We start from the raw sequence: 18,174 nt of genomic DNA, 5'->3' as shown, positions 1-18,174 counted from the left end.
ATGACAATATGGTGTTTGACTTTTCAGAAGAGACTTTTCACCCTGCTGACTACAATGACTTTTCCCAGCTGCTCTGTCAGTCCCATGTGGGGCAGATGTGACAGAGGCTTGGGCTCCCTCCCGTGCATCCCATGCCTTTATTCCAGGGACAGCTGACAAATCCCCATGGGAGCAGCAGTGCCCAGTTCCCAGCACTGCCAGGGGAGTGCTGCCCACGGATCAGCAGGAGACTCCTTGGCTCAAACCCTCCCAGACCAGGCAGTGTTTACACCGTGCTGGAACAGGGACTGTAATCACAACCATGTTTTCTGAAACGTTATCTCATTTATTGAACTGCCTGGGCAAACTTGGACCGTGAAAAATGAGGGGGGAAATTCCCTCTGCTAATTTAAGATATTTGGGGAGTTTTCTTGAGCAGCCCTTCTGCCTCAGTGGGAGAGACCTGAAAGTTGGAATTTAGCAAGGAAATAAGCTCCAGCCACGCAAGGCCTAACGCACGCAGCTCATTCTTCGTGGTCTGCTGAAATCTGCTTTCACTTTGGCTGCCTGACAGAGCCTTTAAAATATATGTGTGTGCTTCATTTCTTCATGCTAATTTTTAATCTACTGTAACAATTTTTATACTATGAGAACAGCTAATGACCTTCCTGCCTTCTCTTGGCACTGCTGCTGTGGCTGCAGGTCAGGAGAAATTTCTCCTGCCTTCAGTGGTCTCTCCATGATCTTTTAGAAAAAACCTTTTGGAATATCTCATTTGGATGGAGAACATGAACCCAGTAGGAACCCCAATGTGCTGGAAGTTGGTACACAGCAGCAATTAACATATTTTGCTTTCTGATTTTTGCCAACTTAAAAAAAGTTTTGGATGTTGGGCAGGCTTGGAATTTATGCAGGGGCTGTAAAAGTATTTGGGACTTGTACACAGAGGGATAAAACTCTGCAAGGAATGGGTCCAGACTTGGTGAATAACCACTTCAAAGGGGATATTAGGAATAAGCAAAGGGAGTGGAAGGAATGGAAAAAAGGATTAATCAAAGAAAACTACATCTTAGGAGTTAGGAAGTGTAGGCATAAAGGGAAAGGTGCCAGAAGGAAAGCTAAGGTAGATCTAGCAAAGGAAATTAAAACAAATAGCAAAATGTTCTTCAGGCATACATAGAAGGGGAGGAAGGAGAGGAGGGGGAGAGGTGGTGAAAGGGGGGGAGGCAGGACACAAATGAATGTATAATATGTAGTGGAAATGTACACAGAGGAAATGAATGCATGGAGACAGAAATTACCTCATGCAAGTGGAACAAATCATCAGGATCATAATGCAACCATGATTTGGGCTAAATGATCGTTACAGGCACCTTTCAGCTGGAATATTCTGATTTCTGCCTCAGACATCCAAGAGCACTTTCTATCTGGCTGTGGAACAGCATCCCTGCATGAGCAGCACAACACAATCTGAGAACAGGAAAAATTCTTCCAGCTTTTAAAAAGAGGGAAAACGATTGAAATCTGATCCAAATAAAATACAAGATTTTGGGATAAATTTAGCAAGAAAGAATAATAGCAGACATGATGGCAGAGAGAACTGGGCTAAAGGGGAACATAGATTTATTTACTGGAGGTGGACAGTGCTGGACTAACCTGGTGACTTTGGAAGGTTTTCATAGCAGATAAGAGCTGGTAGTTCTGTTCTGCCTGGTCATGAATAAATATAGGCTGGAAATGAGACAATATGTTCAACCATCAGAGGAATTGGGTCCTGGTGTGTCCTCCCTACAGGCATGGCAAGGGCAAACAACCACATCGGAACGCTGGGTTTGATCTGATAATAAAAACCCCAAATCATATTTTCCCCTTTAAGACAGCACACATCCCTAGATCCATCTCCTCAGTGTGTCCTGGCAATGCTCAGGGCTGTTGCATGCCTGTGCCTAAGCCCACTGGCCCAGGTTTGGAGGCTGTGTCTTCCTCTGCCCTTTTATCTGTTTTTTACTGCCTGTTCCCTGCTGCTGCTCGCAGCGAGGCAGGAGACAGCAGTGCTGCCTGCACTGGCACATTCCTGCACCCACCTCCTCCCACAGCAGGGCCTGGTGGGGAACTTTCCAGTTGCTACTGTGGCATTTGGATCTGGCTTCTGGTGGAAAAAACCACTCCATATTCAGAAGAACATTCTATTTCGAGGTGAATAGATAAGCATCCTTTTTTTTTTTAATGGCAATTTAATCAGAGACATATTTCAAACTCCAGCTTTTAAACTGCAAACTCCTTTGCTTGTGCTTAAAAACTCCTTCACTGTGCTCCTGTCCCTGTATCACTGTTTGGGTGCCCAGGCCATGTGAAGGGCAAGCAGACCTCATGCTCCAGTGATCAGATGAAGGTCAATCCCCACACCATGTTTTATCTTGTGTAATTGAGTAGATACACAGAGGAGGTGAAATATTGCACTCTTTTGAAGCCTGAGCAATCAGCTTGTGCCAAATTCAGGATTAATGGGCCGTGAAGTGCATTTTGCCCTGAAAAATCCCACCATCCTTTTGTAGATGGAACATTTCTCTGCCAGAGAAGTTCTGCAGGAAAGTTTCTGGAGGAAAAAACAGCAAAGTGTCTGGGTTACCCCCGTCATTGCTGGAGGTGCATTCTCTGCACAGGGATTGATCCTGGGAAAATTGATCATGTTCTTGCCTTTATCTTGCAGCAGAAGGATTTCAGGTTTTAGGGCTGTCAAACTCTCGGTTTCCTGAGCAGGTCAGTCATTGAGCCAGGTTTGTCTGTGCAGGAACTGGAGCTTGCCGAGGTTTGCAGTGCGTGTGATTCTGACAGCATCTCTGTAGATGGTGCTGCAGGGCAGGGAGATGGGAACAAGAACGGCCTGTGCTGCTTTTAAAATTCAGTCCCTTGGTTTCTCAACCAGCCCTTGGTATTCCAGCTTCCTTACAAGAAAATGAGACATAGTTGCCCATAATATCTTCATTTTGATGAGGTATAATCTGCACCCATTGGAAGCATAAACAGAGGAGAGCTGTTATTTTCTCTGGGTTCAAACAGCTGACATTCTGTAACTCTGCCTGGAAAACTGCTGTTGAACAAACTGGCTTTTCATATTGATCTAAATGTGCCAGCATTCTAACAGCAGATTGTGGAATCTAGGGAATTCCAGAAAAACATCTGAAAAATAATAATAATGTGGTCATGCAGAGACACTAAATAATGGATGTTTAATAAAGAGAAAGAAATTCACATCTCTAAAGGGGCTCCGTCCTTTTTTGCTCAACATCAAGTGTTGCCTTGAGTTCAGCTGCTCTTCTGCACACTGAAAAATGGAAGAATGGATCCTGCAAATGTGTCTGTACTCCTCCCCTGCTACTGAAATGCAATCAATCCAGGTGGAATCAGGTCTTACTTAGAGCTGGGTAGGCAGTGAAGACTGATGTGTCTGCTTGGAGGGTTGGGAGGAATTTTTTAATCAAAATTCAGCTGCATGAATTTGGTGTTTACAGGCAGACATACTTCACATACATAATTACACAGGCAACCTTGTTCAAAGGCAGATGTGAGAGGCACATCCTGTGAGTTTGTACCCCAGTCTTGTGACAGACTAATAATGCCTGTGGTACTTAAACAATGGAACAACTCTGTCATCTAATATTGTGCAAAATTCCTTCCCTCAGCTGGGCACTATATTAAATCTTCTGTGTCACCACAGTGTAGGTCACCTCTGCAGCAAAGATAAAAGGTTGCTCATTGTAGACATTTATATCTCTCCTTACCCTAATTCTCTCTCCAGTAGTCATGTGAGGATATTCTGGTTTAAACTGAGCTGTCAAATATAAAAATGTGTTAGTGGTCTCTTTCTTGTAAGGTGTATATAATTTCAGATCCAGGTGGGACTCCTAGCATCATGGATATGGTTTTTAGCTGAGCAAAAGTTGTGGGGCTGGAGGTATATGGCAGTAATTAGATGTTGATATGCAGACATAGTGTGAATTCAAGATGTTCTGTCCCCTAAATGTTTGCTGCTGACAATAGTGAGGATGTTACCCTGCAATTTATCCACCCCAGTGCACTCTGTGAGTGCCTCCCTCGTGCTGCAGTGCAAGTCAGTCAGTTCAGTCACTGACAGAGCAGCTTTCCCTGACAGGTCAAAGCACCACAGACAACACAGCAGACACTCAAGGGTCAAACAGTTCCCTGCCTGCAGTAAGAGAAGAGAAATGTGCTAAATGTGCTGTTTGCATCCTGGGGCAGACTCCCACAGTACTTCCAGTACATCCAAACATGAACAAAATGTAGTCAAAATAAGTAGACAAGAGAAATATTATTATTCCCCTTTTAGGGATGAGGTGCCAAGGCATGAGGAGATTCAGTGAGCAGCTCTCTGCAGATATGTGTAATGCAGGAGCTGGCAATAAAACACAGCATTCATCGTTACTGCCATTTTACAGATGGAAAAACTAAGTCACAGGACAGCAGTGGCTTGCTCAAGGTCGTGCAGGGTATTTGTAGCAAATCCAGAACCTGAATCTGGAGCTGCTGAATCCTGGTCAGCATTTTTCCTAAGGGAATCATGGATAAAGAGATTAATGTCAATAATTTCCCTCAAAGCAGCAGAATTTCAGAGGGAGAAGAAAGACTGTTCCAGGAAAATATGCCTCTTCTTGTGTTAGAAAAAGAAGCTTAGACTCCAGTATCCCCAGCAACTCATACCTATGTTCTTGTTATCCTAATTAGTGGCAATGTTCCACTTCCAGAAGGTTTTATCTCTTTAAATGAGGTGGGGTTTTTTTTCAACTAATAAAATTAGAGAAGGCAATTCAGAAAGATGTATTACAGCAGATCATGGTCTGACATTCATTCCAGCAATAACAACTCTTATCAAAGAAAGATCTTTTCCATAAACGTAGGAAACAAGTCAGGCTAATAAAGACATGAATAGGTTTTTGCACATTACAATGTAAAAATAATCAATGAAACAGCGAAAAAAATCGAGTCAGAAAGTCTGCCTAATGAGTGTTATCTTGCACAGAAGTAGTCTGGTTCTGCTTTATAATGAGAGCATTTAGCCATAAATCATCTGAAAAGAGGGAACTTCAATGCCAGTTGGGAGCAGCAGAGGGCACGTAAGAGTGGGGTCCTGCTTAACAAATCTTCACTTTTTTGGCCTAGATCTTCCTGTAGGGTGAGGAACTGTACACACTGATTTTCTTAATGAACTGGTGCCCAGTTATTACCAAGTGGGTGTCCTGTGGTGAAGAAATGTCAGATTTCCAGGCTGGTTCTCTGTCACTTAGAAGCACTGCCTGCAGCTGCTGTGTCATGCCAAGACTCTGCTGTTCATGGTGTTTATTGCTGCTCTCAGGAGTGCTTGGAAATAGGAAATGATAGAACCTGAGATAAGCACAGAGGTGATGTAAGAGATGATGTGCAAGGAAGGAAACTGGACCAAGCAACAAAAGTTTATTAGAGCAAGGGGAGCAGGGCAGGGAGGGGGGCAAGAGCAGCTGCTGAGAATGGCCATGGGGAGATGATGAAATCCCCTTTCTGCCATAAATAGCATCACAGTGGGGAAAAAGACCAAAAACCCAGAGCAGACCATACATCTGAAATCAAAACAGAGGGATTGCAAGGAACATCAGAACAGCAGCTCCAAGAAATGAACTGGTTTTATTTCTTTCTCTTTTCTTCCTGTTGCCCAGATAAAAGAATTACAGTGTCTCCACTATCTGAGAACTTCCACTCCCCAGAGCCTCATGGGAACACATCCTATTGTCTCCTGTTTGAAGAAACTGAGGCAAGGGATTGTGATGCTGATTTGACAACATCCTGGTTTCACCTGGAGGAAGGTTATTTTTTTCTGCCTAGTAGCTGTTACAGATTTGGGATGAGAATAATGTTAATGTTTTAGTTGTTGCTGAGCAGTGGCCAAGGACTTTTCATCCTCTCATGCTGCCCTGCCAGCAAGGAGGCTGGAGGGGGCAGAAGAAACTGGGAGGGGACACAGCCAGGACAGCTGATCCACAGACCAAAGGGATATTCCAGAGCATGTGGTAGCATGCTGGACAAAAAAAAATGGTGGGAGTTAGCCAGAGGGTGATCAGTGCTGCTTGGGGGCTTACTGGACATTGCCCAGTGAGTGGCAATTGCTCTGTGCATCACTTGTTTTGTGTATTCTTTTATCTTTATTATTTTCCTTCCTTTTCTGTCCTAGTAAACTGTCTTTGTCTCAACCCATGAGTTTTGCCTTTTTCCAATCATCTTCCCCATCCCACCACGGGGGATTGAGTGAGGGCTGGGTGGTGTTTTGCTGCCTGCTGGATTGAAACACAACAATTGTTTTTTCTCCAAGCTACCCTTGTTTTATCCCTCTGGAGTCATGGATGCCTGATCTTGGATGGCTCACATGGCCCAGACTCCTCTCTGGGAGTCTCACCTCCCACTGATGTCCCCGTGCCTGGCTTTGGGCCTGGACCCCTCAGCTGCTGTCTGTGGCTCCAGCTGCTCTGCAGTGACAGTGAATGCCCCTTTCAATGACCCTGCCCTGAGCTCCCCCAGCCATCCCCACTGCTCAGAGAGGACCAGGATGTGAGTGATGTTAGGATGTGGGTGGTGTCAGCAGTGGGCAGAGGGTTATTTTGGGTTATTTTGACCCCACACCTCCTTGCTGCTGTGTGGAGGCTGATCTGGGAGGCTCTGTGCTCTGCAGGGTGTGTGCCCCCATCTCTGTGCTGTGCTGCCCTTGTTGTATCCCTGCTGGGAAAGGAAGTCCAGGGCATGTTGGCCTTGCTTTTCAGGGGTGGCCATGTCTTCCCATGCTTGGAGTACATCCACCATTGCCCACAGAGGGCTCAGGGCTCTCGAAACCCTGAGCTGAGTTGTAGGAAAAAACCAGAGACCTGTGGCTGAATTGTTGCTCCCAAGGGAGGGCTGGATCCAGTCTGTGCCAGTTCCTCTGACACAGCCACCTCATTTTCCTTGCATGGGAATGTTCACCCTGGCTTCTCTCCACTGTGTCCCTCTTAAAACCCATAGAAGAGGCTGTCAGAATCACTCAGCAGCAGGAAACACTGGGCACAAGGACCGTGGAATCTGGGATCTGCCTGAATCTGCTGTTCTTGGTGCCTCAGTGTCCCAGCTCCCAGCAGTGACTTTCCCCACCACTGAGAGCCTGTGAGAGCCCAGGAGCTGTTCCATAGCAGGGGCCAAGGAAAAGGTCCCAGTGCTGCCCTCACTTCCCTGCAGCAGAACTGTGGAAGGTGTTGGGCTGGGAGAAGTTAGCAAGACATAATTTGGCTCTGCATATTTTCTTGAGGTATTCTGTCTAAGTAGGCTCAGCAGCTTTGCCTATCCCCATCTCAGTTTCCTGACCAAAGATGAGGTGCGAGGAACTGAACCACATTCCCTGGGAAGAGCTGATAGAGCCTCCCCCGCTTCTCCCCCTCCTCTGGTGCTTCAAACCAAAACAGCTGGAAACTTCTTGTGGCTGGAGATGTGCTGAGTGGCCTGGCTGGAGTTCAGGGAGAGGTAAAGCAATCCCACCCACCAGTAGCAAGGGCTCTGTGCCACCACCAGCCCTTGCGTGCCCTAAACCCTGGCTTCCTGCTAATGGCTATCTCCAGAAATACCAGCAGCCCTGCAAGAGAAGGGACTCACATCGCTGGGCTGTGTTTTATCCTGTGAAATATGAGGTGTGACACAACACACTGGCATGAGGCGAAGCAGTTGTGTGCTGATGTGGTGACACACTCGAGGCAAAACTGGAAAATTTGATCCCTTCCTGCCCACGGTCTCCCAGGCTCTGTGGTGAGGCCTGACTGGGTTTGCTGGGGATGTCGAGGGAAAACGGGACCCGGGGCCAGCCCCAGCTGCAGTTCATGAACTCAGGCCTGTCAGGCTGGCAAGTGCCCACCAGGCTGAGGGGTTTGCTGGGCTTGGGCTCTGCCACAGCTGGGTGAGCCAGGCTGAGCACAGCCCAGCCCAGCCAGGTTTGTCCCTGCTCTTCAGGGGAGCTGAAGAACGCTGAGCTGGGCTTGGCACTGTTCTATCAGAGACAACTTTGGCCAGTTGTTATTCTGGCTCCAGATCCAGCTCAGAAGGTCCCCCTGCTGCACCAGTCACCCTGTTCTCCTCCCTGTGGGACCAGGATTCATTCCTATTGAATTGAAGACAACAGAGCTGCTGAAGAACAGCAGAGCAACAGTTGAGTTTGATTCTCCTGAGCAGTCTGAGAGCCACAGGGACCCTTGAACACATTTCTGTGCTCTCTGCATTTGCTTCTTCACCTTTCTCTTCCTCATTTCTGTTTCTGGATAACTTTTCTCCAATTTTAAGCATGATGGCAGCTGTGTAACAGAGATCAAACCCCTGGACAAGGAGAATTTGCCCTCTCCTGCAGCACAGTAGTCTCTTGCTGTTTCCATGGCCCAGGGATCAAATGATGCTGTCCATTAATGATCATGAAACCATATCACAAAACAGTATCAAAACTGTGGTCAGTGCAGTTGTAGAACCAGAATTGAATATCTAATCTTCATGAGGTCTGACAGCAGAGCAAACACAGGGGGGTGACAGCAGGCACAAATGCTGGGGGATGACAGTGAGGTGCCTCCTGTAGCTCCAAGCAGTCCTGCAGACCCATCTCCCTCCAAGTGCCACTCCTGAGAGTGTTCCAGGCAATTATCTTGGGGTTCCCATGTGGATTTTGTAAAACCAATGTCAAAACCAGCCCAACAAAGCCACACAACAGATGCTAATTTCTGTCAGCTCTAGCACAGCACTTGCGCAGGGAAATGAGGACCAGCAGTGCTCCTTTGGGTGAATGTGTGCATACACACTCATCCAGAAGGGTTTCTGGCTTTTTATGTAATACAAGTGTCTTGAAACAGATCTGTTTGCTCAGAAGAGCAAAGGATTAATGAATAATGTGCAATTAAATCCTGTACAGGAGGTAGCAAGTAAGAACAGCTCCAGCTTTTCTCCCTTCCCAGGATTTGTTTCATGTGCACATTGAGGAGTTATTGTTTAAACTAATGCCTCTCTTTCTGTTCTTTGGGACAGATTTCTCGTGTTGACTGCAGAGAGGAGCTAACCCCAGGATGTTTGGAGCCTGTTTTTCCAGGTTGGGTTATTGCCCAAATGGTGAGCACATGGATGTGGACTTGGTTTCTATTTTGCTGTTGGCAAACCTGGGCACAGGGTTTTCCATGCACAGAGCAATGGAGAAGCAAAGCTTTGGCTGAGAGTGACACAAGTAACACTTGAGTCTGAGCCCTCACCAGCAGATCAAGACCTCCATATCACCAGAAAAATGTGCTGAAGTATTCACTGCACATACTGTTCTCCCTCAAAGGAACAGAAGTGTCCACATCATTAAAAGGAAATATTTTATGCTGATCATTCCCACATGCCTGCTCTGTATCTATCTGGGTTCTTAAGCAGCACCCATTCTGCACATAATGTCATGCATTTACATCTCACAAAGAAGATCAGACCACCTCAGGCTAAGGAATTGTGTTCTGGGTCCTGATAAAACCATTTTATGGAGATGAATAACTTGTGTGGTTTCATGCTTCCTTTCCCTGAAATGCCATTAGATGAACATCCAGTGCTTTTGTATTTATTTGAGGGAATTTCCTTTTAGACTCTGCAACCAGAGAAAAAAAATGGGCACTGGAAGGAGCTGGGGCTGAGTTATGCCTCTGAGTGGCAGTGGCTCAGCGAGAGCCCAGGAGCTCGGCTTGCTGCCTCATTTATATCCATCAGAGTGCCCTGAGCTGCAGACTGGGATAAGTTACCTCGTCTGAAGGACTGAAATACCACATCAAAGCACCATGTGGATCAAAGGTGAAAGCAACAGGCATTCCCATCTGGCTCATCTTTCAGACCTTCCTCTCTCTTTGGTTTCCACTTTGGATCTGATAATGCGGCTGAGCGCAGCCTTTCATGCGCCTCCGTTCCTCGGGGCACGGCTGGGATGGAGCGTGGATTTCCTTGTCAGCAGCCTCTGTGGGGCTTGGGGTTTGCAGGGCTTAGCTCTCAGGCATCACTGATGGGAAAGATCCATCATTTTCAACGAGGCAGAGAAGACTGATGGAGTCAGAGCGGCAGAGCAGAGCTCTCCTGCCCCGGGTGCACAGTGGGGCGCAGATCCACAGAGAGCAGCTCAACAGTGAAGCACCAAAATTCATCTGCAGCACGTGCCCTCCCAGGCAATCAACCCTGTCATTCAAGACTTTATATGAAGAGTCACTAAAGCACCCTTGAGCCTTGGAGAGGACACACACAGGGTAAAACTGAGAAGGCCATGTCCACTGATACTCAGTGGCACTTGGAAGCACCCTGAAAATTTTTATGCTAAATGAAGTAAATGTAGAAGTAAATGGCTTCAGAAACTCAGAAAGCAGCCTTTCACCCCACTGCAGTGTGATTTCTGCCACAGGAGGCAGATGAAGCTGTGCTGCTCAGTCCCTATGAAAATCTGGATGTTAATTCTTCCGTACTGTAGGCTTATCCTGCAGTATTTCTTGTCAGTGGGAGTCAGAGTCAGCACAGCATGAAGGAAAGGCCTCATGACCTGAAAAAAATCTTGATTCTGACATTTTCCGTCATTCAGACCCTTTCACTCATGTCACCAAAGTCTTACTGAGTCCCTAGTGGCTGTCTCTGGGTGGAAGTCTCTCTTTGATAGATGTTCTCAGCTGTGGATTCCTGCTGCACTTTGGTGTCAGAATCAATAGATGTGCTTAAGTGGGATTTGTGGAGATGCCTCCTGGATTCAGAGCTCAGTGCTACTGTGTAGGGCCTCAGCAAGTAGCTTTTGAATTCTAGACCCTCCAATATCTGTGGGTTCATGTAAAATGAAATATCACATTATGTTAAAGCTGAGATGGATTCCTACATGTCAGGGTTGATCCCCAAGGTTTATAAAGCTGTTCAGACTGGCAGCAAGATGAACAAGGCAATTGTATGGTTCTTTCCCCTGCTCCAATCTGCAAAAGGAAAACATTGTGACTCACCAGCCAGAGAAGTTGTACTTTCTTCAGCAGGAAGCTTTGCAGATTCTCTGCTCCCAGATCTCGTTACACTCTTCCATCCCACCACTCTGGAAAAACTCCCACGGAAAGACAGGCAGATATTTTAATCAAGAAATGGCCCTTATTTCCATTAGCAACAGCTGTTTTCCTTTTAATTCAATTCTCCATTCTGCAGTCTGTTTATGAAAGCTGCCATTAATTACGTTTTTCATCAGTCAATGTTCAGAGATGGCTAATGGCCCAGCACACCTAATTAGTCCTTCATGTATGATAATGTTTCATCAAGTCTATGGTTGGTGTGCAGGGCAGATATCCGCCGTGCCGTGGGTTTGGAGTGGGGCTGGGGCGGATCCAGTTACAGCCGCTCCTGCTGCTGCCAGCGCGGGGAGCTGGGGCTGTGACAGCAGCGACTGCCAGCAGGGGCTTCCAATGTCACTGCGAGCATGCCAGCATCAGGGTGAAGAATTCAAGCTGCCTTTGGAAGCTCTTTGAAGGCAGGGAGTGCAGAGATTGAAATTACAGCTACCTTGGGGTTTTTTTCCTAGTGATGAACTCGATAAGTGATGGCTAAATTCACTGTGTTAGAGTGCCTTTCTTTAGCTTTTTCTGTGCAGGAGCCTTCTGGTCATCCTTGCCTAGGATTCCCAGTTGATCTATCCCTCTCAAGCCACAAAGCTGGCTCTTTGTGATGCCTTCTTTCATGTCACTGTGGCATGACTTAAACTTACTTACCCAGTGATGCATCTGGATTTAGGCAGGTCTTTGGTTAGGTATAGCCAAAGGTTTGACACAACTGTCCAGAAACTATAGGCATGAAAACAACTCATCTTTGTTCAACAAGATGCAGGAGTAGGTTGAATGAATTCTTCACATACCTTAACGCTGGAGCTGGAGTCTGAACATCACGCTCAGCTGGAAGTTTGCCTTTATTTTGAAGGTGTTTGCAGCTGCAAAGAATAGCAGTAGTTATTGGCAGGTAGCCTCAGGTAAGAAACATTTCAAATCCTGTGGTACAGAGGTAGTTTTTGAAAACGATCCCCACCTGTCACAATCGTGTATTGCATTCCCATCAGTGTGTGTGCAGAGCTGTCTCTGTTCCCTCGCCCAGGCTGTCACCTGCAGAGTTCAGGGCATTGTAGAAAATTGCACAAACTGAGTAGGGACATGTTTTGTTTATCTTGGTAGGAAAGTGGCAAACGACCAGAGCAGGATTTGCAGTCCTGTGTTGCATAAGGCAGTCACTCACCGTCAGCCCTTCCTGTGCCTGAGGCAGTCCAGACCCACGATCCCTCTTTGCTGTCTTCATTTGCCTTTGCTGTGAGCCCCACAGGAGGCTGCAGGAAAGTCAAACTGATGCAGCAGCATTTGCTGTTTGCAATAATAACAGCGCTCAGCAGTGAGACCACCTCACTGTGTCTGAGTAATGAGAGATGCTCTAGCATTCTACCTGATGCTGCAGGTACTTCTCTGTCCTGTAGAATCACATCAGGCTGAAGCAGAGGTTCTCTGGTGAGTGCTCAATTGGCCAATTTCTGACTGTGTGACCTCACTAAATTAAAGCCTTTTGACTGTTGGAGGAATGAATCTGCCATGCTGCTAAACAGACAGAAGCTTTTTCACGAGACATCTGCTCCCAAAGCAAATGAAATCTGCTTTGATTTCCATGGCCTGTCGAGGGATGAGAGCAGCACTGCAAGGAAGCATACAGGATTGGCTCAGAAACAGTTTAAAGGAGCATACAAGAGCAGCCCAGGTGCTGGCATTTGAGAGGAGAAAGAGAAAATGCAAGTGACCTGTTAAAGAATATGTCCTACTCACAAAGCCTCCAGGACTCATGCTGCAAAGGGGTATAATTGAAGGGTTTAGACACAGAATAACTCTGCATTTAGCATTACTCTGACCAAACAGGGTTTTTTGGCAGGGGAAGGAAGGCAAGTGTCCTACTGCTGTTCATTGTTCGGTCACCTCTTTGCTTGCTGTTTGATCACCTCAACTTTGAGCTCTCCTCTGAAATGTCTCAGCTGGAAAGTGCTGGATTTATGGAGCTCTTGCAATGGTGATATAAGGAATGTTCTTGCAGGGTGTTATGGTCCTGCTGTCAAGTCCTTCACTGGAATCTCAGAGTAACTCCAGTGCAGCTGATGGGTTACTGTCGTGTAAGTGAAGGCAGCATTCATCTCCTGGACATCACCTTTTGGCCTCTTCTGTTGGCAAATGAACCTGATGTAATATTGCAAAAACACATCCTTTGAGTGAAAGTGATAAGAAAGACAAATGTTTGACTTTAGCCAGGGAATTTAAAACTCAGAGTCCTTTGAAGATTGCTGAGTTCTGCGCTGTGTTAGTCGTCCATATCTATCTAAGAAAACACTCATTTCATCACAACTGGTGACATAAATTCAGACTTGTGAGCAAATGGCTAGGTTGAGTTAAATCACCTCTCTATCTGCTAATGGCATTTTTGCTTTTGCTTCATGATGAAGGTTATCTCCCTGTTTGGAAATTATAACCTACAACTGTTAGACAGCATTATCTGCAGACTTGGGTGAGATAATTTGTATGAAAAATCCAGGGAATCTGGAGCTTATTGGCTTCCATTCACATGAAACTGAAACTCTTTGGGTCTCTGGTCGCCCTCACATATTCCTGCTGCTATACAGTGGGGAAGGAATAGCAGCTGGCAGATGATGGATAGCAAGACTGCAGCCCAAACTAAGGTTAGCAGTGACATCACTGATAGAAAGGGAAGCAGCTTGAGCTGTTTATAAAACTCCAGTTGGGAAGTTTGCCCCAGACTGCATTAGCCTCTGTTCGCTGCCTACCCTGCTTTTCCCCACTCAAATTCCAAGCTCCTTCAAGGGAAACAAACATCTGCAGAGACACAATGTTAATTGTTCTGCTTAGGGCTGCTGTTTACATTTTTGGTGCAAGCAAGTCAAAGCATGTCAAGGCTATCCTGATGGCTAAAACAAGCCAGAAATTTTGTTCCGGCTGAAATAACACGGGGCTGGATTCTGATCTTTCCTACCAAACCTTTTGGGATTGGCCATGAAGGGTGGAAATCAGAACCTGTACAAATCAGAGGGTGCAAAAAAAGTAGCAGAGAGGTAAGAGGGGGAATGTGCTGGAGCCACCAGGGAAACATCACAAGGTTAATGCAGTTTTCCATTATCTGAAAACAGGGGGATTACTCTGCATTTGTAAGCTTAAAATTGCCAGCTTCCCCAGGTTCTGCTCCCGTCACAGTCCAGCCTAATGGCTCCTTATCAGGGATGATGAATCGCTCTTGAGCCTACACTTTGGTCCCTAATTTCCACTTTCCTTGCATCTGCTTTAAGTCCTTTTTAATTTTAACACGTACAGCAGCCGTTGAGCCAAGCGTGGCCCTGGTGCTCACAGTCATCCTGGTAATTACCGTGCTCACCAGGTCCCTTTAGGATGCTATTTCAATGGGGTGTGACTTTCACAATATTTTTTTTCTTGTTGTTGCTTGAGCCACTCCAGGAAGGAACTGTTAAACACGAGTCTCAGCAGGATCCATCATGACTGAGGACAGAACAGAATGTAATGAAACAGGGTGAATACGTGTCTCACTGAGCAGGATATGTTCTCTTATTTATATGGTTGATAAAGCTTTGGCTGAGGTTCAAAAAGGTGTTCAGCTTTCATCTCTCTGTCTTCCTTCCTCCACTCCCCTAAATATTAATGCTGCGCTCATACCACCCGTATTAGTGGCTACTTTAATTGTTTACAGGTTTTTTTAATAAAGGCTCTGACCTTTAGCCTGTGCAGTTGCACAAGCCCCTCTCTGTGCTCCTGCGTGCTCCCTCCATCGCTGCTGTCCTTGCCTTCCCCGCGGTCCGGCGGGCTCGCTCCGAGGCGCTGCAGGGAGCAGAGACCCCAGATCACCGGAGCTCTGGGAGCTGCGTCCTTGCTGGGGACAGGGAGGGACCCTGGTGGCACTGCAGGAGCTCTGGGAGCAGTGTCCTTGCTGGGGACAGGGAGAGACCCTGGTGGCACTGCAGGAGCTCCGGGAGCAGCGTCCTTGCTGGGGACAGAAGGGACCCTGGTGGCACTGCAGGAGCTCCAGGAGCAGTGTCCTTGCTGGGGACAGAAGGGACCCCGGTGGCACTGCAGGAGCTCCGGGAGCAGTGTCCTTGCTGGGGACAGGGAGGGACCCCGGTGGCACTGCAGGAGCTCCGGGAGCAGTGTCCTTGCTGGGGACAGAAGGGACCCTGGTGGCACTGCAGGAGCTCCGGGAGCCGTGTCCTTGCTGGGGACAGGGAGAGACCCTGGTGGCACTGCAGGAGCTCCGGGAGCTGCGTCCTTGCTGGGGACAGGGAGGGACCCCGGTGGCACTGCAGGAGCTCCGGGAGCAGTGTCCTTGCTGGGGACAGGGAGGGACCCCGATGGCACTGCAGGAGCTCCGGGAGCAGTGTCCTTGCTGGGGACAGGGAGGGACCCCGATGGCACTGCAGGAGCTCCGGGAGCAGTGTCCTTGCTGGGGACAGAAGGGACCCCGGTGGCACTGCAGGGAGCAGTCCCCAGGTCACTGGAGCTCTGGGAGCAGTGTCCTTGCTGGGGACAGGGAGGGACCGCGGTGTCTCCGCTCAGGCTGTGACCCCGCTGGCGCTGGGCAGTGCCATGTTGATGTCCCCTGTGCCAGGGCACTTGGCACCCTGGGTTGTTTGAAAGCATGCTGTGATCCTCTCCTTTGGGCCCGGGGAATGTGACGAGGCTGTGTGGGAAGCTGAGGTTGTGCAGGAAGTGTGTGCCAGCGCTGGGAGCTGAAGTCCCATCTCCTGAGTCCCACCTGGTCCATTAACCATAAACCATTTCCCTCAGTAAGTGAGTACAAGAACAGCCTCTTTTACATTATTTACATGCTGGGAGAGCAGGGGCAGCTCTGTGAGGGTGTAATGTGGCAAACAAAGGGCAGCAGGATTGTGAAATGCCAGCTGACAGTGGGAGGAAGGTTCTGTGGGGTCGGGGTGTGTCTGTTGAACCCCGAGCTCCTCAGTAAGCACCGTTTAACAGCCGGTTCCCAGGTCAGCAGGGAACAGGGCATCCAGTGATTGTCTATCCACAGGGATATCTATGCCAGGAGCACTGGAAGGACATAGCTCCTGCAATGCTGACTGTTTCTTCCTGGCACCAGTTGCTCCCTTCATGGGATCCCATGTCTTGAGACACATTTCACAAAAATTGCAGCAGCTGAGAGTAAATCAATCACACTGCTCTGCTTTGATCCTGTGCTCTGCTGTTTCTGTAGCAGCCAACATACAGATCGTGAAATTCTCCTTTATCACCTTTTTGGCTATGTTTGCAGTGTAAAATTATGGTACTTGAATTAGGGCCTGTGTTTATGAAAAGAGACAAGAATGATTGATATTTATGTGAGCATGAATTAAACCAGTATTTTTAATTCTATGGCAATTAATTAAATCAGGGCAGTGACAAATAAGAGCATAGACATCCAATTAGGGGCTGTTGCACAGGCATATGGAGAAAATAAAGAATTTTTTCTGATGTAATGTGATTTGGATCAGGCCCTCAAGAAGGAATAGACTTTCTGCTCCAAATAATTCATTCGATTGCTATCAGAACAGGAATTTACTACAGCGTCTCTGGCCAGTCTGTCCTCTCCATCTCAAGAGGCTTGGGTTCCTGTCCTCCCAGAAAAGACTGGCTATATACAAAAAGCTGTGAATGGAAAACTGTTACAACATCACTAATAGTAGCTGGGAAGGAGTTTGTAAGTGATGCAATTTAATGTTTATTTTCCCTCAGAGTTAAGCACTTTTAGGGACATCCCCAACGTGCAGGGAGATGAGCTGGCTGGTGATCTGACCCTGCTCTGTAAGGGACCAGGCAGCACAGAGAGTCTGTGAGCAGCCTCTGCTCCGGGTCCCAGCGCTCAGCTCAGGAGGCACTGGGATTATTGTGCTTTCCCTTCACTCACCTCACAGCGCGCTGAGGGTGATCGCTTCCAGCAGGCGCTGCAGGGCAGGAGGGCAGCGATGCTGTTGGGGCTGGGGCAGAGGTGGCTGAGCAGAGCCCAGGCAGGAGAGGGACAGGGCTGGGCAGAGGGGGCTGAGCGGGGCAGGGCAGGAGGGCAGCGATGCTGTTGGGGCAGGGCAGAGGTGGCTCAGTGGGGCTGGGGCAGGAGGGCAGCGATGCTGTTGGGGCAGAGCAGGGGTGGCTCAGCGGGCCCGGCAGCGGCGGGCCGGGGCTGGGCAGAGGTGACTGAGCTGGACGGGGCTGGGCAGATGTGGCTGAGCAGAGCCCAGGCAGGAGCAGCACAGGGCAGAGCAGGGGTGGCTCACCGGGCCCGGCAGCAGCCGGCCGGGGCTGGGCAGATGTGGCTGAGCGGGACGGAGCTGGGGTAGAAGTGGCTGAGCAGAGCCCAGGCAGGAGAGGGCCGGGGCTGGGCAGAGGGGGCTGAGCGGGACGGGGCTGGGGCAGAAGTGGCTGAGCAGAGCCCAGGCAGGATCAGGACAGGGCTGGGCAGAGGTGGCTCAGCGGGCCCGGCAGCCGCGGGCCGGGGCTGGGCAGAGGTGGCTGAGCAGAGCCCAGGCAGGAGAGGGACGGGGCTGGGCAGATGTGGCTGAGCAGAGCCCAGGCAGGAGCAGGACAGGGCAGAGCAGAGGTGGCTGAGCAGGGCCCGGGCAGCAGCGGGCCGGGGCTGGAGCTCGGAGCGAGCGCAGCGCAGGGGCCCCGCGGGGGGACGGAGCGCGGCTGCCAGCGAGCCCTGGCACAGCCCCGGCTGCGGGCAGAGCTCCGCATCCCCGCCTGCCCCGGGCAGCCCATCAGCGCTGACTGTACCCGCAAAGTATTCAGGAAAATAAAAGGAAACCATGCTTACGTTTGGGTTTTCATGGCTGGCTTTTTATGGATGGCTTTTTACATCTCTCTTTCTTTTTCTTGGTCATGAAAGCAGTCGGGCTGCCCAGCAATCCAGATCTGAATTCCTTAACCTGGGAGGCATTTTGTGCAGTCTAACAGCCTAAGACCAAGTGAAGCATCATGCACCAGTGATCTTCATTTTCCAGGCTTGTAATTCTGGCTTTACTGGAATGAAGGACAAAGGCACTGAATAAGTAAAAGAAATAGGGGGGGACAAATCCATATGGAATGGACACATTGGTTGAAA

The sequence above is a fragment of the Zonotrichia leucophrys genome, chromosome 20 (assembly GCF_028769735.1).
Source record: "Zonotrichia leucophrys gambelii isolate GWCS_2022_RI chromosome 20, RI_Zleu_2.0, whole genome shotgun sequence".
Classification (NCBI taxonomy): domain Eukaryota; kingdom Metazoa; phylum Chordata; class Aves; order Passeriformes; family Passerellidae; genus Zonotrichia; species Zonotrichia leucophrys.
The sequence above is the reverse complement of the archived record's forward strand: the minus strand, read 5'-3'. Positions refer to the sequence as shown.